This window comes from Anas acuta, chromosome W, assembly GCF_963932015.1.
Source record: "Anas acuta chromosome W, bAnaAcu1.1, whole genome shotgun sequence".
NCBI classification, from domain to species: domain Eukaryota; kingdom Metazoa; phylum Chordata; class Aves; order Anseriformes; family Anatidae; genus Anas; species Anas acuta.
In genome coordinates, this window is record NC_089016.1 from 947,621 (window position 1) to 972,692 (window position 25,072).

Sequence of the window (25,072 nt, forward strand, 5' to 3'; positions counted from 1 at the left end):
AGCCGTGGCAAAGGGAAATACTACTGCCCCCTGGAAATACTGCTGCTTAGCATCTTACCATCAAACTCTGCCTCTGCCTCCCTCACGCCAGCTAGCACAAAACTGGAGTATTCTCCTCAATTTCGTTCTATACAACATGGACATAAAACACACAAAAAACACCCAGAGCACTTTCAGCTGCAGTAAACAGAAAAGGAAAATCTGAGAAGGCTCGAGGTCCCACGTGAAACTGTACCTAACTGCTACCATATGGATGGCTGCACACTGATCAAGAAGTTCATCAACTTCCAGGCTGAAGGAGCAAACAGCAACAACAGAAATCCAACTACTTCTTGAGGTTTACCTAGCCGACTCTGTGAAAAACCTCTATCGCTTTTCCGTATCTACTGGCAGACACGAACAACAAAGAAACCTGGAATCTGCTTCCTTAGCAAGACACCTTTGAAAAGTTAGTATCGCCTCTACAAATTAGGTCACAGCTTAAGGATTTGACAAAAATCGTGTTGACAAGCCCTTTTACCCAAGAGGATTCTTATCTGGTCATATTCTCCCCACACAGGATTCATGCAGCACATAAACAGCAGCCCTTATCTGCTTTGGGCCAACCTCCAGGACTCCTAGCAATTTGCCTCAATTCTAATTTCCCTCATTCTGCTCTCCCCTCAAGACGGTCCTTACTTATGCCCTCTCCAACTCCTGCAAAGGAACGTTCTTCTTCACGTACCTAGTGCCAGTCTTACCCACTTCCCCCGCTGGAGCCTAGGATAACCACTTTCCTCCCATGAGAGACTGGCAAACCCTCAGTACGCTGCAATAGTATGGATGGGAAATTCTAATACTGCATTTGGAAGCAATTTCAGAAAACTAGTCACTTATCCATGGCTACCCTGTTTATGTCAACCTGCTAACTTCAGGTTTAAAATCATCTCTGAAAGAAATAAAGATCCTTTTCATGTTCCTAATACATCAAAGCATAAAAAACAAACAAACAAACAAACAGAAAAACAACAACTCATAATAAACATCCCCAAATAAAAGCCCATCATAAAAATTGTTAAAACAACAATCATAACCAATAGTACTAGCAGGTCATCAGTGAGGTATTTTAAAATTCAACAAGGCCTTTTACCTTAAAAATTAGGCAAGGAATCTGTCTCCTCAACTACAGTTGACCAAAAGCAAACGGTGGCCTACAGAAATCTACACAAGGTGTGGAAACTAAACAGCCACAGTGCATTATAGGTTGAATTACTTCACAATCTGTATGTCCTTCCAATTAATTGTTTTAATTGGCATTGCTTAACAACTGACTTAAGTTGTAATTGTACAGGTCACAAGAATATGTCCTATTTGAGCATTTAAAAAAGTTGGAATTTGACATACTTTGAGCTCATAGTGCTGCACAATAACTACATTGTCTGGCTCTGTAGAAGCTTCCACGGTGGTCTCAACACTCATCTGGTGCTGTTCTACCTGGGAATGCCCAGTAGGAGCCATTTGAAGCTTGTAAGAATCTGGAATGACACAAATTTCTTCAGTCAGGTTTCCGGTTTATGTAGAATACAGTCTCAGTGAAGTATCCTGTACCTGCAAAACAATCTCTTTCTACAAATACAGAGACAGCACTGTTACCATCTTCACTGAGAAATACTTGGCTTCTCCCTTCTTTCCAGCTAACGTCACTGCTCCATTAAACTTTGAAACTGCGACAAAAAAAAACAAACACCCCCTCCCCCCAATCAAACCAAAAGCACTAGAGAAAAGGGTAACAGCGGGAAAAAAACAGTCATGTTGCCAATTCACGTTAGGAAACGCATCTTACACTGCAATGTTAGGGCATAAATCTCCTATTCCACATGTTACTCTGGATCCACACATCTTGAAGTGCAGCTTTTTAACCTAAGCTGCTGTGGTATACTTGCCTGAAGTAACTAGGAAAAGAAGACTAACATTCACATTTTTTAAGGAAAATCTACAGCACTGAAGAGGCTTTCAGGGTAGGGCGTAGCTGCATTACCTGAGCGTTCCCTAGGCTCCCAACCTTAGATGCTATCGCACTAGGGGAACCTGGTGTGCTAGCTCTAAGGAACAGTACGGAGCGTAGAGTGGAGTGGAGACACCACGGCTAGGCTCTGTGACCAGGTGGGGACTCCATTGTTCTTGTGCACACCGAGACCGATATGCCGCACTTTTTGCTACCCTGAGCCAAGGACCTGTCATGTTTTGACAAATGCTGTACCCTAGTGTACTTTTTGCTCATTACAATATCATTAGAATACCAACACACACTCCAGCCCAAAAACTACCCGCCTCCAAGGTGCGACCCCCCCTCACTGAGCTTGCGCCCTGAATTTCTCGGAGCCTATTGCTTTAAACGGAGACGGGAGAACTTTTCACCAATCGTAATTAAGATATGCTTGACTAGAGCCACTCAAGCTCCACCGAAAAGATAGAAAATAAGATAAATTGGCCCAAGAGAGAGGGGATGTCAGGGAAGATATCACCTTTAGGGAAGATATCACCGTTAGGGAAGATATCATCGCTAGGGAAGATATCATTGTTAGGGAAGATATCATCGTTAGGACCATCCCGAGGGAATGCACCATCCCGAGGACCTCCTGACCCCTGGGATCAGTGGACGAGCTGAGCCTCTCTTCCCCCGCCCCACTGAGACGCCTTTGGGTGAGATTTGAACACTTGGTTATACTGTGTGTCTCCACGGAAACTTAGAAATCTCTAGAGTCTTTGTGCCTGTTAGCATGTTAATTTCCAGGCTGTGCACCTGTGTCACCTGTGTATTTCATGCATGCTAGCTTGCTTTTGCAGACAGCAACTATCGCCGGCAATCCAAAGACCCTGTGTACTGGTTGCTGTAATAAATTGCACTTGATTGCATTGTTCCTAGCCGTGATAGTTCTCATTAAACACGCCTAGAGTAAGGGTGGTTATACGTTATTGGTGAATCCCTGACCGTGGTAGTTCAGTGCAAACGTAACAGCACATGAAAACAAGGCCACCTCCATTACCAATGAATTTTGCTTACCTTACTTGCAACTCAATTGATCCTTTACATACAGTCAACAAATCCTATGAGAATAAAAAGAAAAAAGAGACCTCTCTGCATATTTCTTCTGGCGGTGCAACGTTTGTGAACAGAATGGATAGGGTCAGGGTGTGAATGGAGACTTCTCCCAAGCATGCAACACCGCGGGTGCCAAATAAGAAACCTGGCCATATCCCTCTTTTCCTGTTATTAGCAGATGAGGCTCACATGATGTCGGTTTCTAGTAAGCACTCCTAGAACAAGAGTCATAAGAAAACAAGTTTAGAAATGAGGTGCTGAATAGACACACAGATGTTCCAAGTACTTTTCCTAGATACTTTCCCCCTCCCGCCCCAAATAACCTCCATATTCCAGCAAGTAATAAGCTGTTCTGTGATCAGGAAGACCATTAAAGCCCGTTTTCTTACAATCTTGCACCATACCTCCCCCTGAGAAATCCTGCCCATCTCTACCGCGTCTGCTATTCATTTGGCTGGGCTAAGTAATGACTCCTCAAGTGTACACGTGGACTGTCTAGCCGAATACACAGATGACACCCGGTCTGCTACCTGATATTGGAGAGCACAGCAACTTTCTCTCTCAGCACACACCACTCTGCATCTCATCGCTTCCTATATAATACACCAATCTTCAGAAGGTCTCAAGTTTAAGTACCCGAGAGATCTCTACATCTGTCAAATTTAGCTGAAATGTGGCCCTCGTTACTGAAGAAGGTAGCAAGAAAGGAGCAGAACAGCTTTTCTAGAAAAAAAATGGATGTGGGCCATATCTAAAGCAGGGCATAACTGGATTGGTTCAATGACAGCAGTACATGAAACACATGTAAGATTTCCAGTTAATTTATTCTCATAGTCATTCTAATTGTTTCATCTTCTTCCCTTATGTTTCCTATTCTTTACTAACCCAAGATTGCGAATTAATAGCCTGGCAATCTTGATTTCCTACTAGGAAATACATTCCCAAGAAGCATTTGCTTTTTTCCCACTACACTAAGGTTGTACCTTTACTGGCTTAAATCCAAGATGCTAGAAAGTTAACCTTGCTCAAAGGGTCAGCACATTTTCTGGACAGCACAGCAACAGGAAGTGAGAAAAATAATTGACCCGACTGTGACAACATAATCTAACTTTCCAACCGTGGGCTTATGTGACTTCCACATTAAAATACCAAAAGATAACACAATTTGGTGGTTTAATGGTAACAAATAAAAACACTTTGAATTTTTCTCCAGGTGTTTTAACAAGCCATTTCTCAGTTTGCTTTCTGCTACAGAGTTCGCTACTCGTTTTAACAGTCCTAGATAACAGAAGGGCAAAAGGTGGCAATGCAAACCCAGGAAGTTGGTTATTTTTAGCTAAAAGGACAGACGGCACATTTATGTGGTCTTGAGTCTTTCAAAGAATGCCATGGATTAAGCCAACATGTTCTAGTAGTCTGCGGATCACTTTGGCTTAGGAGGAGAAGCCTGGGCTTTTCACTTGGATCATTTAGAGCAACCCACTTCATTAGAACTTTAGTCCCTTCACTTTCTTCTTGAGAATAGCGAGCACCCTTCAACACACAAACTTGATGTTCCCCTTTCATCTGCCACCCCTCACACTTCTAACAGCTGAAACTGTTTACAAAGACTCAGCAGTCCTGACAATGTAAACATAATGGCGACCCATCTTTCTTTGCCTGCTGAAACAGAGGAACTTTTCCTCTGGTCTGTCAGGCATTTTACCTGGTAGTTCATCTCCAGACATTAAGGATGCGTCGGCATCACTGTCAAGTATATCAGCTTGTAAAATAGGATTTACATTTCCTGAAACACAAAAGAGGTTTCTTAACTTTCCTGAATAGCCTGTGCCTCTTTCTCTTGCATTAAGACAGCTTCTAAATCTGTGCCAAAACCCTTTCTTCATTTGAGGGCACACACTGAATGCTATTTCCTACAGTTCATCCCACCACAGATCTAAGGAGACGGCACAAGTCTCTATAAAGCTGTCTTAGGTCCCACTGATGTGTATGTATAAGGTACGCTACTCTGTTGGTGATTTTTTTCCCCCCTTAGAATAAAGAAAATGAGGAACAAATTCTGTAGCTGATGAATAGCTATTAAAATAAGGCCCCTTCTTTCTGAAGGGGCCTCAAAACCCCTCATATAGTAATACACTTTTCTTATTTGCAAAACTTTCCAGTATTGTACAGTTATGTAATATACACTCTGCATTTTCAACCTGGAAATCCAGTATTTCTTAATTTGTTACACCAAACTTTTTCTAGGAACCTGCAATGAAAGAAAAGGCATTTATAGCTTCTGCAATAATCTTCCAAAATATGAGACCTAATGACCCAGAGTAAAATACTGTAATGAAAAATTGATCCAGAAACAGATCTTTTTTTCTCCAAAAAAATCTCAAAAATTGAGCAAACTTGCGTTGTGGCAGTCTCATTAGTTCATCAAATCTGCTTTTCAGTCAGTAAATTTGCAGAAAGCACTTCGAGCACGATGTTTCAAGCTGCTACAATTACTAGAAAGAAGAAAATAATTATGATTCAAACTACTACCTTTGATCCGGGAAACAATCAAATGCAAATACATCCCCTATCCATTCATACAGGAGTACTGAGACCAAGAACACAATGTCAAGATGAAAGCGCCTACGCGGATTAATTAATTAAGCAAACTTTGGGAATCAAAGAGTTGATTCTAGAACTAACTACTTGATGCTATCATCTTGACCATATATATCCAGTACCAGACTTGCCCTCCACGGGACGACACAGTGTCTCCACATATCACTCTTTTATTCACGTTGTAATTTTTTTTTTCCTAGAAAGTTGGACTTTGCCACATTAGCATTAACATTGAATTGAAGTTCTCACCTCTTTATTTCGCAAGTTGAAGAGGAACTCTCTGTCAAAGCGTCCTGGTCTCCGTAAAGCAGGATCTATAGAACCTGGTCTGTTGGTGGCTCCGATTACCACAATCTCCCCTCTGTTGTCTATGCCATCCAGAAGTGTTGAGACAATGGCACTAGTAGAAAAACATAGATTATACTTGCAAGTTAGGTACATTTTTTTACATTCCATATGACTTTCTTCCATGAGTAGTCAGAAAGGAAAAGCATTTAAGGACAAGACTCATTTTAAGACATAAAAAAATAGGTGCATTAACACACACCGGGTGCTGATATCAGGGTTGGAGTATTGTTTTCAATGATGCTTTCAAATCACCTGAAGTTTATGATTTGGAAACAAATCATACCAGTACTTGCTACAGCGTTTTGGCTACCATAAAAAATGAACAAACAAGAAAAAAAAGGGGGTAGGGGTCCGAACTTAATTCAATTACAGGTTCGGGACCCAAGCTTCCTATATGAATTTAAAAATGGAGCGGGGAAGGTTAAATCTAATGAAAGTCACAGGGAAAGTAAGCGTTTTGGTTCAGAAGACAACCCAGAAACCCACTAGGCCCACATAGAAAAGATGCTCAGGATGAAGATCTCTCTTCAAACGGCAATCCCACAGCTACAACCTCAGCGGAAATTAAACCAATTGGGCCCAAATTCTTTAGACATGAAGCACCTGCCAAGTTCATCCTCTCCCACACCCTCTCAGGCCAGGCAGACATAACCAGCCATGACTACCCAATCCCAAAAAAGTCAGCTTCAACAGTGGGGCAATAAGCTACAAAGGACCACAACTTCAAGGAATCCATCTATTAACAAGGACAGCAGGACATACCCGTGGAGGCCAAGAGCCCACTGTTAGTAGAGCAACCATGAGAGCACCACCCACACTCACCAACCACGAAAACTGCTAGGCACTGCAGTGCTCGGACCAAACATTCCGAAAGCCTGTGACACATGACCACTAACAGTCACTGGTGGCCAGTAGTTACCAGTAGCAACGCATCGCATGCACGGGGGCACCTAAGGAAGTCTCAGCCTACCCCCGAATATACTCAACTCCCAATGCCAGGACTGACAATACCTCTCTGTTGGCAAAAGAAAGCGCGAGTCGAGGCCAATATCATACCATAGCACAAAGGCTTGCTAAGAAAGATCATTTGAGTAGCTTTGCAAGAACAGGTGACTTACTTTCTTCTAAGGCTGTCAAACAGAAAGGATGGATTTGTAGTAGGGTAGCGACTTCCTCAAAGTCTGCAGCTTCGGCTCCAAATTCCCATTTTCTCCACGCACTTGCCTTGCAGCTATTGCATCAGCTCTGGTCCTCAGCGTTCCGCCAACTGAAATGCAGAAACAAATACAATCTTTTGAGACAGTAAAGATGGGATTATCTTGATTGCACCATTGCTCTTGTAAAATGGAAACAAACCAACAAACAAAAGACACCCCAAAGCGGATTCATTTTTCTTTCCATACCAAATCACAAGTCCTTGTCATGACCACTGCATTCCTCTTGTTTATCATTCTGCTATCCACTTCAAACTATCCACTTCAAAGCGTCACCTGTAGAGAAACTTCTTCATAGACTGAAAGCTAGTCTGACAAAAACAAATGTGCAACTTCTGTTCCACGCAGGAGGGAGCTTACTCCAGTTACTTCTTGTTTGGAAAAGTGAAAACAATCCACACCTTTCTCTAAGGTGTTTTCAGGCCATTCATGTAAAACTCTAACCGTTCAAAAAAACTATTCCGTCCTAAGTCTCTTCCTCAGGTGCATACGTTTTATTACCCTGTTTAAGCATGCAGCACTTTCATTTCCTGCATTATGATCTAACAGCTCAAGGAGATAAGAGAAATACCCAAATACCTAAAATACACTAAAAGCATCCCTTGGAGGCAGGGCTCGCCCCAACAGCTCTGAGCTGGAGCCGCTCTTTGCAAAACCTCCCTTTGCAAGGTTTTCTCCTTTTGTTCCTTCCCCACACAACTCACTTTCAAGCCCCTGATCCAAAGTACAGAGGCACTGAGAAAGGAACCACTCACATTTCCATTTCAGTGGAAAATAAACTAAGAAGATAAAAAAAATAGATAAAAAAAAGCAAGTTCTACTTAAAAATGTTGGCCATTAAAAATGACGGTTTCAGCTCTGACAGAATACATTCCACATTTCAACCTTACCTGTTCAAATAATGAGCAAAGCTGACACTCTGATTCCCCCACTCATTGGCTCAGGCAGTCCAAAGCTTTTCTCATAAAAAATGATATTTTTCTCTCACCTCGGCCACATTCGTTAGCAAGAGCACAAACAACCAGCGTCTTTCCCGTTCCTGAGGAGCCGTAGAATAAACAGCCTCCGTAAGAAGAAAGATTCAGAGAGGAAAAAAACATCGTGAGGAGTACCTCTTACAATCATAGTCTCTAGAACAAACAACTCGTCTTTCCTAACCAAAACACGTTATGCCTAAGACAGCAGTAATAGCTGAAGTGTAGGTAGAGTCCAAACAGACACAAGTTCTGCATTCCCACAAGATTTCACAGGAAAACTTGTTTTTTTCAGCCAGAGGAATGAATAAGGGGGATCACGCCAGTGTACAAAACCTTCAAACAAGAGCGTACTGTCCCAGAAGGACACTTCCAAAACTGCTGACAAAACGGGGGATTACAGCAAAATGGAGCCAAACGAGCAAAGGTCAGCGCAGAATCTCAGAATGGCCTCAACGGTGAATCACCAGCTCACTGTTCAGTGACAAGCCACATAGGCTTGCTTTCACAAAAGGCAGAATCCGACAGCAAAGCATTTAATTCTCCCTTCAAAAGCGTTAAGTTCCTGGGCTTGGTCTCTCAGACCATCTATTGCTGATGGCAAGTGAGAAAGCTGGAAGGAAAAGCAATGCCCTGAATTCAGATTAAAAAAAAAAAAAAGAAAGAAGCAAAAGCAATAGCAAAAGCAAGCAGATGGAAGAAACAACTGGGTTTCCAAGCAACATATTACAATTGACTTCCACTAGATAATCCCTTCTTGCTTACAAACTGGTCAAGCTGACTTGTACAGAAAACTCTGAACAAAACCACTGCAACCCAACTTTGTAAAATCATAGCACTCTTGAACTGTTTTCTCATATTAAAACATCTGCTAGGAAAACTGAAAGTGTTGCTTATAGGTTTAATCTACAGATATTCTGGATTCTATCCATTTGGAAGAAATTGCTTGTTACTACTACGAAATCAAACCGTTCAGCACTGCCAAAAAAGTTGAAGCATGGAAGCATATTGAGACCTTAACTGGACATTCTCCTGAAAACAGCTGACTTCTGATTTATCACTTCAGTGAGTTACCTTGGGGGCTGAATACTGAAGCTCTCAAAAGACTTCTGGATAAAGGAGGGTACTTGCTGGTACTTTGCCGGTACTTGCTCTTGTTAAACTTCACGTGGTTGGTGATTGCCCAGTTCTCCAATGTGTCCAGATCTCTCTGCACAGCCTTTCCACCCTCAACAGAGTCCACAGCTCCTCTAAGTTTAGTGTCATTGGCAAATTTGCTCCAAACACCTTCTATTGCATCAGCTCTGGTCCTCAGCGTTCTGCCGCCTGAAATGCAGAAACAAAACTACATTGCACAAAAAGAAGATTTGCCAGAGGAACATGCAGAGCCCTTTCTTTGGGCTCAATATCAGCATAGATACAACCAGAACCACTGACAGCAGCATGATAAGCACGCACTGCAATGCGAAATAATGGGAACAAAAGCAAGGAGGCCAGGTATCCAGGGGAAAAAACAAAGTGCCTCGTTAAAAAAAAAAAAAAAAAAAAAAAGCATTACGTAAAAATATACACAGTACGCTATTTTACTTTTTAAAAATTTTCACGATATGGTGACCGGAAATGATGTGAAGGTAAAAAAAACTATTTTACTGTTTCTAACAGTCTGTGAGAGAGATGTAAAATAATAACCTAGAAAGCAGATGTATATTAAGTAACTATTTGCCACTGTCCTTCCTTGAAACAAATGTCTCTAAACTTACTTTGGAAATTTTAATTATTCCTTTCTATTCCGGGAATTTGAAATCTTTGCTGCTTTGATAGATACCTGAAAGCCTTAAAAAAAAGCCTGGTGGAGTCTCCGCTCCACCAGGACGCACCCAGCACTGTTTGCTTACCTCTATTCTTTTATATTCTTTTCATAAATCATCTTTTTTATTTAATCCTATTTTGAAGATTGAGTCATTTCTAACAACACCATACAACAAATGTTAAGTTACATATTTCCAAAGCTAACTGCTTAAGTTCCCAGGTAGTAGTCACAAACATTTGCAAGAAATACTGAACTGGGATTACTCTTCCAGTAGAGCACTCCTGTTTTCATTGCAGCCTACTCAAAAAGAACTTTACACCAGCAGGATGCTAATACCATTATGTATTTATATATATATTTTTTTCTCTTTAAGACCAAATATCCCAAAGTCATTAATGTAATAAAGGAGTAAAACACTTCCTGGAAAAATGGGGAAGGAAAGACGCAGGAAAGTGACTTTAGTCTTTGTCAGAAGACATGCTGTCAGTTTCAGGAAGCAACTAATAAAAGCAATAAACAAAAACTAACCTGAAATCTACGTGTCCCCGCAACTACATAGTTATTGTCACCATATGCAATGGGGGAACATGCATCTCCACTATTAAATGGATTGAATTTTATCATATGCACATAACCTTCACAGTCCACCGTGTAAGCAGCATTTCTAGTAGACTCTTGCTTCATTTCCAGGGGACTATGTCAAAGTATCATGGAAGTGATGTCTTCTTCAGGATGAAGGTCAATGTTCCTATAGGGAAAGTATTAAAAAGCATGCATTGTGTATTTGCATAAAGAAAAAAAAGTATTTGTGGCACAACAAATCAAGATTTCTTGTAACACCATATTTATGGACACAAAAGGTCAACTTAAGCTCATTAGATCCAGATTTAACACCTAATTCCAACTATCAAGAGATTAACTAACCTAACTGACCTAATTCACTAACAGGCATTCAAAACTTTTTCTACAGACATCAGTAACAACTGCAGGTTTTGTGCTACTGATGGCAACCTATCAAGACATGGGATTAAGTAACTCTACGTACCAGAAAAGTCACCCACGTAATTTTAAAAATTTCAACCAAATGACAACAACATATCTATTATTACCTTCAAATTCTCTTCCCTGGTGTACCTCTTTAAAGGACAATCGGAATCTAACTAAAAGCAGAATTAAAACCACCAAACTCTAAATGCAAACACGATTCTGCAGATTACTTGTCTCATGGCATAAGCCAGCCCAACTGCAGACAGTGCCTCTATGCCTCTGTACTTGCACAGAAAAAGTTCATTTTCAACTGGATCAAAAGTATACCGAAACATTAATGCTTTACTCCATTCAAGCACTTTCCAAGAAAATCAGACTCCCGTGCTTGCACACAGGACGCTGAGATACACAACTGATTTGGGGATCATCCCTGATTTGACATCAGCGTACACCTTTTGAGAAATGACCATGTTCTCCACGTGCAGCATGGAAAGATAGCTTCCAACTTCAGACCCTTGTCATATTTTGTTGCGTTAATGACCTGAAGGGCTCAGCACCGAGGCTGAACATCATGCCTGGGAGCCACCACAGTTTGATGGCGCTATCAGCGGGACTCAAAGAGGCTCTCCACGTTGGTAGCGTGCATTTATTAACCAACACAACAAACCACCACGTTGACAGAAGGACGTCAGCCACATAACTCGCATCGCCACGCTCCTAAGGCCAAACACAACTCCTCGCCACCTCGAAGGCTCCCCACCACGGCAGACCCCATGCCTTGGGGCAGCACCAGGGGGACAACCCGGCCGTGCGGCTCAGCCCCCCTCCCCGCACCCTTCACCTTCCCGCTCCCTCCTTTTCCCTTGGGGGCCCAGCGGCTGCCCCAAAGGAGCCCACCCCACACCGTGCGGCCCCACAACGCTACCAGCAAGGGCCCGGGCCCGGGCCCAACCCCCGGCGCAGCCCCGCTCCTGCTCGGGCCCGGGGGAAAGCCCCGAGCCCTCTGCGGCTCCCCCGGGCCCTCCCCACGCACCTCTCCGGCCCCGCACGGCCGCGCTTCCCGGCAGCGCCTCCCAGCCCCGGGCCACCCCCTGGCCGTCCGGGGCAGCGGCCCTGCGCTCCCTCATTGGGCGGCAGCGGAGGATTTCAATTCCAAGCGGCGGAAAGGACCGGAGCCCTGCCGGCAGCCGCGGCCTCCCGACGGCCGGAGCTGGGTGAGCGGGGGCAGCCTCAGCCCGCTGGGGCCTCGCGGCGTGCCCGGGGAGCCGGGCGGTGGGGAAGCGGGGGGACCCTCGGAGCTCGGGGTGGGTCCCGGGTGCTGGCGGCGATGCCGGCTCGTAATGCCGGGTATAGGGTCCAGGGCTTGTCCTGCGGGCTTTTTGGGGTTCTTAGGGTGGCTGCTGGCTCCCAGTGACTTGTATTGTTCCTCAGAAGCATCTCCCGCTGAGGAGAGTGAGGGGGTAGCAACCCCTTCTCGAGAGATTGTTATGCCTGCCCTAGGCTGATTTGGACCTATCCAACAGTTTTGTTTGCGATGGCTCCTGCTTTTTGCTCATGTCAAAGTAAAATGGGGTAAAATAAAGCAACTTCACTCCCCTGGAGGGGGCCTGCAAGAAAGAGAAGGAGGGACTGTTCATCAAGGAGTGTAATGATAAGACAAGGGAGAATAGGTTAAAAGTTAACTAACTGATCACTTTCATGACTTAAATAAAGCTTTCATAACTTAAATCAAGCTGAGGATAGAAGTGTTTTAAGTATGTATGCGAGTCTTCAGCTTTAAATACTAGTGTATTTTGTTTGCTTGTGCAACTTCAGTGTATTTCTGCTGAGGGTTTCTCATTCTCTGTAGAGCAGAGTGAGGTAAGTAGCATTTGGGATGTTCTTATCCCACCGATAGAGGTATTCCTTTATATTCTTTTAATAAATCCTATTTTTTTACTCTATTCTTTTAATAAATCCTATTTTTTTATTTAATCCTAATTTGAATCCTGAGCCATTTATAACAGCCTTTCTAGGCAAGCTGTGCCAGAGCTCAGTGACCCTCACAGACTTTCCTGATGATCAGATGGACCCTCCTGTGTTTGTGCCTGTTATATCTTCTCATGTCAGTGGGGCACTACTGCAAGGAGCCTGGCTCCCTTCCTTGCACCCTCTGTTCAGCTCTTTGTACTCATTGACACATTCCCTGCTGAGCCTTCTCTTCTCAGGGCTGAACAGCCCTGGCTCTCTCAGCCCCTCTTCAGAGGAGGGGTGCTTTGATCATCTTTGTGGCTCATCACTGGGGTCTCTTCAGTATGTCAGTGTGCCTCTTGTACTGAGAACTACCCTCTAAAACATTGTGCAGTCCCAAACCATTAGCTGTGCAAGTTATACTGGCTTTTCTAAGCCTGGGATCTTGGCCTGAAAGTTCATTGCCTTTGCTTCTGCCAGACTTCAATGTCACAGCTATCAGATGCTTATGTCTCTAGATTTGCTCTTACACGGATGGGTTTCTAAATCTGCATGCAGCCCTATCAACATTTCCTGGAATAGGAAACCCATTTGAAGTGTTGCTTTATATTGCATAATGTGCTTTATAGGCCACAGTTTGGGAGCCTCCCTCTTAGAAGAGAGCACATGCAAGCACTAAAAGCTCAGTGGAGGGTTGGAGACTGCAAGATTGCAGAATCTCACAAATCAGGAAGAGTGCCGGACAGGAATACTGCAATCTAGGAGTATGCCTGAAAAACTAGAATTAGAGACAACACCGCGATGGTGGTTAAACACAGCAACCTTGAAAGCACATGTTTGAAAAGTGGTTAATGACCATTAATTTAGGGAAGGTAGGAGAGACCATAGTATTGCTGGAATGTGCATCATGTTTGTGTTTGTTTTTTTTTTTTAACAACTCTATGGCAAAATAGAAATGGCTTTGCTATGTAGTTAGCCCTAGAAAGTTCACAATACCTAGGCGATACTAAAAAGGTGTATTTAGGCATGAAATGTTGCTACTGGATTTCAAACATGCTAAAATAGGAGTCCAAGGAGATTTAATGTGCTACATTATCAAGAAGCACAGGAAGTGAAGATGCTTTATAACATGTTTTTTCTATGCCCATGAAACACAATATTTGCAATGTCTATCATGGAATGAAAGTGCAGAACTTTTTGAACTTCCTTTAGACATTAGTTAGCTGGCATATGCTTGTTGGAAACCATCACGCACTTATTTTTTCATTTAACATCGGACTTGCGACAATTGACTGTGTAAGTAATAGAATACACTGCCACAGTGAGCACCTGATCGTGAAAGTTAATACCTGGAGTGCAATTTTACTTATATTAGTGCTGCAAAAATATTTTCAACTTTGCTAATCTCTGCATGTCCTTTGTCTTGCAAGGAATGGCTTTGGTTTACTAAATACTATATTGAAGTTCTACTTTGTTTTGAAACAAATTCTTCCACAAGTACCAAGCTAAAATGAGACTCTTTTTTTTCTCTGACCAACTGCTAATCTCTTTGAGTTGTGCTTATAATATTATATATTTAATTTTTGGAGGGGCTGAAGTGGAAAGAGTTCATATCATAGAACGGTTTGTGTTGGAAGAGACCTTAAAGGCCATTTATTTCCAACTTCCCCTGGCAGCAGGCAGGGATACCTCCCACCAGCCCAGTTGTCCAAAGCCCCATCCAACCCAGCCTGGAACATTTCCAGGGATGGGGCATCCACAGCTTCTCTGGACAGCCTGTTCCAGTGCCTCACCACCCTCACAGCAAAGAATGTCTTCCTAAGGTCTAATCTAAATCGACCCTCTTTTGGGGTAAAGCCATTCCCCCTTGTCTTATCCCTACATTGTCTGATAGAGTCCCTCCCCAGCTTTGCTGTAGGACCCCTTAAGGTCTCTGGAGCCTTCTCTTCTGAACAGTCTCAACTCCCACACCCTGTCTTTGTAGGTGAGGTGCTCCAACCCCTTGATTGTCTTTGTGGCCTTCCTCTGGACTCATTGTAATAGGTCTATGCCCTTCTTGTGATGGGGGGGAGGGGGGGGGGGGGGGGCAGAAGAGTAGCAGAAGCCTTTGCTATGTATTTTAACTTACAGTCAGGTTCTGACTGTAATTCTTTGTGAATGTAGTTTTGCTTAAAGGGATTGAACTTATTTTATGGCTTTCTCATTATTGCAGTCTTTAACCACTGACAATACTCATCTCCTTTAAATAAGAGATTGTCTAAGTAGTGTTATATACTGGACCCAAGTGCAGCATTTCCTAAACTCTCCCGTCTTCTTGCTGACAATGAAGGTTGTAGGCTGCAATCTAGTTAAGACCTCATTCAGTTTTACTCAAATAAGAGGATGTGTCACTTACTCTTTCTGATTTAGAACTGTGAATTCCATCCTTATTTGTTCCTGCCTTCTGTGACTTTTACCTTTTTGCTTTTCACTTGTGCCCTGCTGTTGTTCTTGTAAACCCCGACTATGGCACCTTTGCTAACAACTTTGGTCCTTAAGTTTTCCACTTATTTACAAGATTGTATGCGGTCCATAATCCCATGTTTAGTCTTTTATTTTTAGTCTCTTTGGTTCTTCCGTGTAAAGACTTAATAAAAAGCATTTTCTATATTTTCCCTTTTGGTTTCTGCATAATAAAACTGCAAGCTATTGCTTTACAGTCAAGCGTTTGCACATCTCAGAAGTGCTTAGGGATCATTATTGGACGCACCCCTATTTATAAATGCATTTATAGCAGATGACCTTATTTTGATGTAAATCCTTTGGGGGGAGGGGAGGGGGAAAGTAACTGATAGATAAATCAAATGTGATTTTAGTCCTTCCTCTTGATGTATTTTCTGTTTCTGTCTATCAAAGGTCAACGGAGTGCACTTCTCTCAAGAGTAGAAAAAGGAAAGGGACTGCAGCTGTGAAACCAGCCTCTTACATTACTTGGATACATTACATTACTTGGATACAAAAAATAAAATAAATTTTATTTTTTGCCTAGAATAGGGAAAGATTCTTCAGTTGCTGAAAACATGCTGGTAGTTATTGTGCTACCCACATTATGTCATTTTTTTGCCTACTTTATTTGCATTTTAACTCTATTAATTGCTATTAAATCTTCTAATTGACTGTCAAGTTATAGTTCTCTTTCATTTGGGGGGGGGGGGAAGGATTAAAGGGAAGGAGGCAGATGGGTGCATGGGAGTGTAATCTAATCATTCTGTAAGGGAGTGTGGGCCCAAAGCTGGGTGTAAGATAGTGTCATATGGTTGATGTTATTTATGATACTAGTAAGGGATATATGGATATAATTAGGTGTGTGTTACTTTAATGCATTTGTTAGATCTGTGTAGCAGTGCTATCAACATTATAGTAAAGTATTAACGTGGGAGGGGGGAAAAATGTTCATTTTGGTTGGGAGATGGTGTATGTTTTCCCAGATCACTACTTGAACCATGTTAATATTATTTACTGCTTTTGGAAGGTAAATGTCTGCTGTGATGAACGCTATTTCTGCAAATAATTAACTGTATTTATGCAGTAGTCCTGTGAAAATCAATTTATTTTCTTATGAGTAAAGTTCAAAATATATGCCTGGCATTTTAAAGATCAGGATAAAGGACTTTATTTCAAAAAGTTAGCTCTAAGACCAAAGCACCGGAATAACTTCAATTATAAGTACTACTTTGTTCGTTACAGATGCAAATATTTACTTTATAATTTTGTTCTGTAAGATATCTATATATGTATCTTGTTTTAAAGTAACTTTTAAAGCTATGCTGAACATAAAACATTGTTTGTTTGTTTGTTTTTTCTGTCCTATTAGCACCACGGAGATTTCACGGTATTACTTAATGATGTGATGGAAACTTGGAAATATTTGTTACATGACAAACTAGGATTATCACATGAAAACATGGAAAAGCCAGAAAATTATGCTGGCGTTAAAAAAGCCTATGATACCTGTTGGGAATTGGCATACAGGGCGTGGACGTGAGTCCGTGGAACAATTGTTTGATCTGAGCTTGCCTTAAGCAACCAGGAGTAGGCCTTAGAAAATCTCATGGCCTGCTGTAGCTGAGCAAACCAAGCTACCAGGGCAACTATGAGAAGTTCCCATGACAGTGTTCCCACATCGCCCAATTGAGGAATTCAGAAAAATATTGTTACCAGTAGCTGGCTTCAAGGACAAGGTCTATGTGACTGCTAATCACAAGGGGGTTGTTTTCTTGCAGGTGGGGTTGTTTTCTTGTAGTTGTTTGTCCGAGTGCTTTTGACCAATAATCTTGTGTGAGACACTATCCGCCCCTGTTAAGTTCACTATAAAAGCGAGGCTATTCGGGCAATAAATGGGAGCAGCATGATCTGACTCTACTGGTGTCTGTCGTGCTTTCGGCCGTGCATCCTCTAACAGATACCTTCTTAGCAAGCAGCAATATGTTAGATATCATAGATACATGTCAGAAGTGCTATGCTCTTGCACTTGTATCTGAAGAGGAAAGCATAGCCCCTGTAAGTATTTTGTTTGTTTGATCTCTGTTTTACCATATTTCTGATTCCAGTTATGGATTTACAGTGCATCTAAAATATATACGGAAGTCTTGAATTAGTCACAAATGACTTTCCTTTTCTCTGGAGGAACAGATGACTTTAAATTATTAAATCTTTAAGAGATCTTAGATCCATTCAAAAATTGCATATTTCTGCTGTCTTGCTGGATGGGTAGATCACAGCTCCACTGAGTATCTTGTTCTTTCTCACAAACAGAACTGAAAACTGAATTGTAGAGACTTGATGTAGATGGATCAAAGCTTAGTGATTGATGTGTCATGGAGTTTTGGATATATGTTGATAGGCAGTCCAAATAGTTTTGGTTTTCATTTTGAAAAATACCTCGCTCTTAATGGCAAAAAAAGATCTCCATATTCTTCATGTATCTTCATGTTAGATTTTTCCAGAGACCGCAAGAGGTTCCACTTCAGCTCCTCAGTCAAGCATCTGTTGCAGTTTCTTGTGCTTCAGATGTTATAACGCTACACATGAGGCCATGCTCCAGGCTAGAGAAGTTGTAGTACATATTGCAGTCTGACTATGGAAATAACAAAAATTTGGTTGTATATTTTGATCTGGTAACAAAGATCAGAATAAGATGGATGCAGTTGGAAGGGACCTGCAAAAATTGAGTCCAAATGTCCTACTGTGAGTCTGTTTTCCTCACAGTTAGGCAATCTGTCTAGAAGGACCATGAGGGACAAAATCAGAAACCATGTGAAAATCCAGGAAAACTACATCCACTGCTTTCCCTTCCTCTACTAAGAGTGTGATCTTATCATAAAAGGATATCAAATTAGTGAGATGGACTTTCCTGAACCCGTGTTGCTGGGTCTGATGGTTGTGTATTAGTAGCAATTAAAGGAAGTTTAAAATACAAGCATGCCACATGATTGTATTTGATTCTGTGCTCTCTAGAGCATGGGAAGATTAAAAGACAAAGGAAACTTATAATGAAAAAATAGTAAACATTGGAATTAGCTGCACCTATTTCTAGCTTGTAACAAAAATTACAGAGAGGAGTTATCTGTCTGCTTGCAGGAAGGTAACATGCATTATTAGAGGAAAAATTAGTCAGTAAAGGACAGGATATTTCAATTGCTTGGAGTAACTCTTCCTCCTGAGTTGGGAATAAAGCTGTGTCCATGAAAAAGTAGTCAAATACTGGAACAGGTTGCCCGGAGAAGATGTGGAATCTTGCCTTTAGAGATATTAACTTTGGCTTGGGGTAAGGGATATGTCTTGTAGGGATAAGACATCACTGAGCAACTTGGTCTAACTTGTCTTGCTTCAAGCAAGTAACTGGACTAGGTGATCTCAAAAGATCCCTTCTAACCTAAATTGTTGTATGAGTCTGACAGGTATGCTTGTAACAAACTTGCCTACTTAAGTTTAGAGAATCTGCACTCAAACAGTTCTACAAAAGACATAAAGGAGGACTAAAATTCAGGAAGATGCAATTGCTTTTCTTAACTTTTTTTTTTTTTTTTAAAAAAAAAAAACACTACACATGAGGCCTTTTTTTTTTTTTTTAAAAAAAAAAAGGCAGCTGCTTTTAGGGCAGTAACTGTAAAGGTTGTCCTGAGTTAATTTGAGTCTTGCATGTCATTTCTCTCTTAGAACAGTTGTATTTCTAAAGACTAAAGAAAAAGTAGCTTTTGGTGTTCAAAACATTAGCAAGCTGGAGAAAATCGTAGCTTTACTTGGTGTTAGTACTACTTTTGTGTTTCAGTCATCTTTGTATTTAAATGTATTCAATTCTTTTTATTAAAGGTTCAACTGCCAGAATTTATTACTGGCATAATGAATGTACCAGAAAATAGAGGCTGTGTGCCTTCACAGGACCAGAGCAATGCGAAGGTAAAAAAAAATATATATATATATATATATATACATATATATATGTATATAAATATAATAAATTCTTTTTCAATGCTTTTTAGATATGGAAAATTTAATGGAAGATGAAATACAGGTTTCCTTTTCCAGTTATTTCTATTAAGATATTGTTTTTTTAAAGTATATTCAAGCTCTGTATCTCTTTGGTATGAGCGTGTGCATGGGGCAAGTGCACAAATTTATTCCCTGGGAGACAGTCCTTTTATGGCAGGGACTTGACGTAGATTTAATCTGCCTTTAAACAGTAGGGAATACATATTTTTTGCAAGTATATTATCATTCAAATACTGTCTTGACTGAGAGTTAAAGAATTTGCCTGATGCTGCAAAGTGAAATGGTAAGAGAGAAATTTAGGTTTTACTTTTCAACTTAAGTAACGCTTATTTACTTTCAGAAGAAACCTGAGCACCAACTGTAGTGGTAGCTGTAGAAATGCAGACAATGCCGATCTGTTGCAGTAGACAACTGAGGACTTTGTGGGGATACTGGATTCAACCACAACCACCTAAACAGTATCAGTCTAACAGTGTTTGAAATGGTGAAGCTTAAGTCATTTCCAAGCTTGCTTTCCTCCTTGAGTGTCAGTTTCAGTACAATATTTGGGTACACCTCAACATAGTTCCCAACAAGTGAGCAAGCATCTTCCCAGCAATCTGACATCAGGATAAGAGTGTTTCAGTAAAAAGCACTTGGGTGCTTTTCTCTTTGTTACTGACTTTATGCCCTAGATAGCACTTCTACCAATAGGTTCACTTGGTGCTCTGATTGTGACATGTATGATAAAAATATTCTTGGCCCCTTCTTTTTGACTGCTTACATTTGTCATATTTCCTGTTGAATAAGAAGAAATTCCACAGCTACCAAAGCTTTATATCTTTCCTTTTCTTAATGGCCTTTTCTCCTCTTTGCTTTCTTTGCTTATGACAAAACTATCAATTCTTAAATTCTGAGAATTTTGTTCTTATAGGATCCTGAACTGCAATATAAGTAATTCTAATTTTATATTTTTGGATATAAGGGCAGAGCTGCATTGTAATTTAATATAAACCTGAAAACTTTAATCAGTGGGACTTCTGTTATTGAAATCCCAGGGAACCAACAGGGAAAAATTAGTGGATCCGAGCTGGAGCTGGTGAGGTGTTGAAAGTCTTTAGCTTATTTGAAGTTAATGTAAAATCATCGTGTTTTAATGGTGTTACTATTTTGGCTTGGGATGTAAAAGGGATATTTGTGGAGAGATTGCTAAATAGAAATAGAAAGTCAACTTTAATAGCTGGAGATACAGTTCTCAAATATTTTGTGAATACTCAAGTATAGTATAAGTAGTGGTATGCCGAGTACTGCGTGCAGTTTTGGGCACCATAGTATAAGACACAAAACTACTGTAGAGCCTCCAAAGGAAGGCTACAAACATGGTCTAGAGGGCAAGACAGATGAGGAGCAGCTGAGGTCCCTTGGTTTGTTCAGCCCAGAGCAGAGCAGGCTGCTGGGGGGGGGGGGGGGCCTCATGGCGGCCAGCAGTTCCCTCACGAGGGGAGTGGAGGGGCAGGCGCTGAGCTCTGCTCTCTGGGGACAGTGACAGGACCAGAGGGAACAGCATGGAGCTGCGACAGGGGAGGATGAGGCTGGGTGTTAGGAACTGCATAGTTAGGTTCTGCACCCACAGGGTGGTCAGGCACTGGGACAGGCTCCCCAAGTGTCATGGCACCAAGCTTACTGGAGTTCAAGTGTTTGGGTAATGCGCTCAGACATGGTCTGAATTTTGGTGATTCTACGTGGAGCCAGGATTTGGACTCAATGATCCTTGTGGGTCCCTTCAACTCTGGATATTTTGTAATTCTAATTTTAACATATTAATCACGCTTGCCTTTGTCAATGCTTCCATAATCGCATCCATAATTATTTTTCGTGTGTGTGTCTTGGGGCTGGGGGGGGATTGAATGAAGATCTAATCATTTCCTTATTTCAGAGTAAGTGTCTAAACTTTAAACATTTTTCTTAAAAAAGTTTAATTTTGAAAAGCAAGTGGGGTAAGCTTTTAGATTTTGAGGGTGTTCCTTGTATCCCAAGGATATTTAGTACCTTGGAGAGCTATTGTAACAAGTTTGGAGGATAAGAGGGTGGTGAAGGAGAAAGGGAGAGTGATCGAGTAAGAAAAAATATCTTCCCCTTTCCCCTCCACAGATTGGATCCCTGATGAAAAAAGGCAACAGGTATAATTGCTAATAGTTTCCAAGATACGGTTTCCAAAGTACAGAGTCGACGATGTTACTGAGTACAAATACCAAGTTAGAGTCATGACCAGATATTTCATCTTCTCATAAGCCACTGTTACAACACACAGTACCATAATGATCTGAAACCAGGGCCCGGAGAGGATAAACAACATGACAGAGAGCACATACGGAAAATAATGTGCTATAATACTCAATTTGGAAAACAGGAGCGGCAGACAGAATTTCTAGGTTGGAAGAGACCTCAAGATCATCGAGTCCAACCTCTGACCTAACACTAACAGTCCCCACTAAACCATATCCCTAAGTTCTACATCTAAACGTCTTTTAAAGACCTCCAGGGATGGTGACTCCACCACTTCCCTGGGCAGCCCGTTCCAATGTCTAACAACCCTTTCGGTAAAGAAGTTCTTCCTAACATCCAACCTAAAACTCCCCAGGTGCCTGTCAGCAGGCACGTGGGAGGACAGACCAACCCCCACCGCGCTACAGCCTCCTTTAAGATACCTGTAGAGAGCAATAAGGTTGCCCCTGAACCTCCTTTTCTCCAGGCTGAACAAGCGCAGCTCCCTCAGCCGCTCCTCGTAGGACTTGTTCTCCAGACCCCTCACCAGCTTCGTCGCCCTTCTCTGGACTTGAGATTAAAGCAATCAGCATTATGACAAGTAACTATTAAGCAGATCTAATACTGATACCAATTTTAGTTTAACACTCTCTGGTCAGATCTGCCGTTATCTCAACCTTTCAGGCCCCATGTTGGGCGCCCAAAAGACTGTCATGGTTTAACCCGGCTGGCAGCTAAATACCACACAGCCGTTCGCTCACCCTCCCCCCTCCCTCTCTGGGACGGGGGAGAGAAATGGAAAGTGAAGCCCGTGGGTTGAGATAAAGACAGTTTAATAAGACAGGAAAATAATAATACTAATAATAACAACAATAAAAATAATACAATGGTGATAATAGTACTACTACTAATAATGTGTACAAACAAGTGATGCACAATGCAATTGCTCACCACCCGCTGACCAATGCCCAGCCTAACCCCAAGCAGTCTGGCCCCACTCCCCCGGCTGGCCACCCCTACATATTGTTTAGCATGATGTCAGATGGGATGGAATACCCCTTTGGCTAGTTTGGGTCACCTGTCCTGGCTCTGTCCCCTCCCAGCTCTTACTGCACCCCCAGCCGGCCCGTTGGCAGGACAGAGCAAGAAGCTGAGATGTCCTTGGCTTGGTATAAGCACTGCTCTGCAACAATTAAAACATTGGGGTGTTATCAGCACTCTTCTCATCCTAAGCCAGAACACAGCATTCTACCAGCTACTAGGAAGAAAATTAAATCTGTTCTAACTGAAACCAGGACAGGGGCACACAAGTATCTCATTGGAGATGGGAAGCATCTCCCTTGGAACCCAGAGCTTCTGCAGGGGGCAGGAGCCCCTCCCTGGGTCACTCAAGTATGTCAGCAGGGCACCCAATCATATCCCCAGGGGACGTAAGCATTTTCCTGGTGGACCCATGCATCTCCTATTGGCACTCAAGCATCTCACTGTGGATGCACTGAAAAATTCTCCCACACCACAAAAACATCTCCTTGGAGAAGTTAGGATTCTACCTAGAGCACCAAATCATCTCCCTTGGGCACCCAAGTACATCCTTCAAGTATCTCCTGTTCCATCCCAGAACCTCTTTGCGTTACCCAAAAGCATTTCCCCTTAGAAAAGAAGCATCTCCTTGGAGGGAGGACCCAAGCACCTCCCTGGGAAAGAGCAGCATCATCTGTGGGCATCCAACTGTGTAAAAGGGGCACCCAAGAACATCCTTGTATCACCCAGGCATCTCCCTAAGGTAAACCAGCACGAGGCAGCCAAACACCTTGCTGGAGAACACAATCACCTCCCTTAAAGACCAAGGATCTCCCTGGTGTACCCAAGCATTTTCCTAGGGCACGCTGGCATCTCCTCAGGGCATCCAAGCACCTTGCAGGAGCACACCATCTTCTCCTGGAGGCACACAAGAACATGCCCAGAGTGCCCAAGCCTAGATTTGGGGCAAGGAAGCACAACACAGGGGCACCCCGGCATGTCTCTGGAGCATGCAAGCATCTCCTTTGTGCAATGTAACAGCTCCTCAAGGTACGCAAGCACGACGTCCAAGGGCATCCAGGCATTTTCCTGGGGACCCGCAGCACTTCCCTGTGGTCCACAAACACCTCCCAGGGGGACACGAGTTTGTTTCCAGTGAACCGGTGCTTCTCATCTGAGGAAACATGTATCTCCCCAAAGCACCCAAACATCATTCTCTTTGTTCCTGTCAATAACGAACTCCAGCAGTGAGAATCGAAAACAAACGAGAAACACCTTCCTCGCTTACACACTCTTCTACCTCCTTCCCACAAGCAGCACAGGAGAATGGGGAAGGGGGGCCCAGGCCTCCTGCTCCACTGTGGGCTGCTCTCCACAGGCAGCAGCTCCACTCCAGAGTCTGCTTCTGTGGGGCCTCTCCATGGACTGCAGCCTCCTTCAGGACAGATCCACCTCCTCCTCCATGGGCTCCTCTGGTGGCGAGTCCTTTTTGGAGCCCTCTGGGGATGGTCCTCGCTTGCCTTGCAGCATCCCCTGGGCTCTTCTCACACAAGCTGCCCCTGCAGAACCCCCCTATCAAAACCTGGCCACATAAGACAAATACTGAAGGATACCAAGGGACTGGTCGTGTAGTTGCAGTTTTATTCAGAGAGATCTTCCCCAGGGAAGCTTTGCGGCTCCCTATCTTTTCACGGCCAGCAGCGCAGTGCTTTTAGCCTAGCCCATCTTGATGCGGGTTGCTGCTGTACTTGACGTTGCAGGATCTCTATGGTCCCAGCTGCCAGGATACGGATCGATGGATGGGTGTCACATTGCATTCGGAGGACTGCGACAGAAAGACACAGAGCAGAGATGCAACCTGTTGACCTACAGAGACCATCCAGCATCACTCTGGACCATGCCAACCCCATCATATACTTCTAGGGCCAGCAGGAACAGGTCCGGCTAGCATGTCCCTTTGCCCCTGCAGCATTTCCCTGGAGCAGGACAAGGCTGCAGACTGCATGGGCTCTGCCCCCTGTCACTTGGTCCCAGCACCCCCAGCACTGCCCTCACTCACAGGTGATGATCACATGCAGGTCTTCTTTGTCTAGGTCCCTGGAGTGCATTGCAGCAAACGCTAGGAAAAGAGCACCAGTCAGATCCTGCTCCCCATCACAGCCCCTGGTATAGACAGGCGCTGCCCCCCGCCCCCAGCCCCCCTGCAAGCACAGTGCCCAAGGAGGAACCTGAGCAAGGCACACCCCAGGCCCACCTGCATGGGCAGGGGGCTGAGGGAGACACAGGGCTCCTGGGGGTACAATCAGGGGCT

At 42.9% G+C, this 25,072-nt stretch overlaps 1 long non-coding RNA gene across 2 annotated transcripts; it reads right to left on the reverse strand.

The window, feature by feature from the left end:
• Nucleotides 1-951: 951 nt before the first annotated feature.
• LOC137847306 (uncharacterized) lies at nucleotides 952-9,550 on the reverse strand. 2 transcript variants are annotated; one of them, XR_011090919.1, is made up of 5 exons: nucleotides 9,294-9,550; nucleotides 7,150-7,298; nucleotides 5,933-6,083; nucleotides 4,788-4,868; nucleotides 952-3,297 (listed from the first exon to the last, which is right to left on the reverse strand). It is a non-coding gene; the product is annotated as an uncharacterized lncRNA (long non-coding RNA). The 2 variants fall into 2 exon arrangements; XR_011090920.1 differs by lacking the exon at nucleotides 9,294-9,550 and adding an exon at nucleotides 8,136-8,272.
• Nucleotides 9,551-25,072: the final 15,522 nt, after the last annotated feature.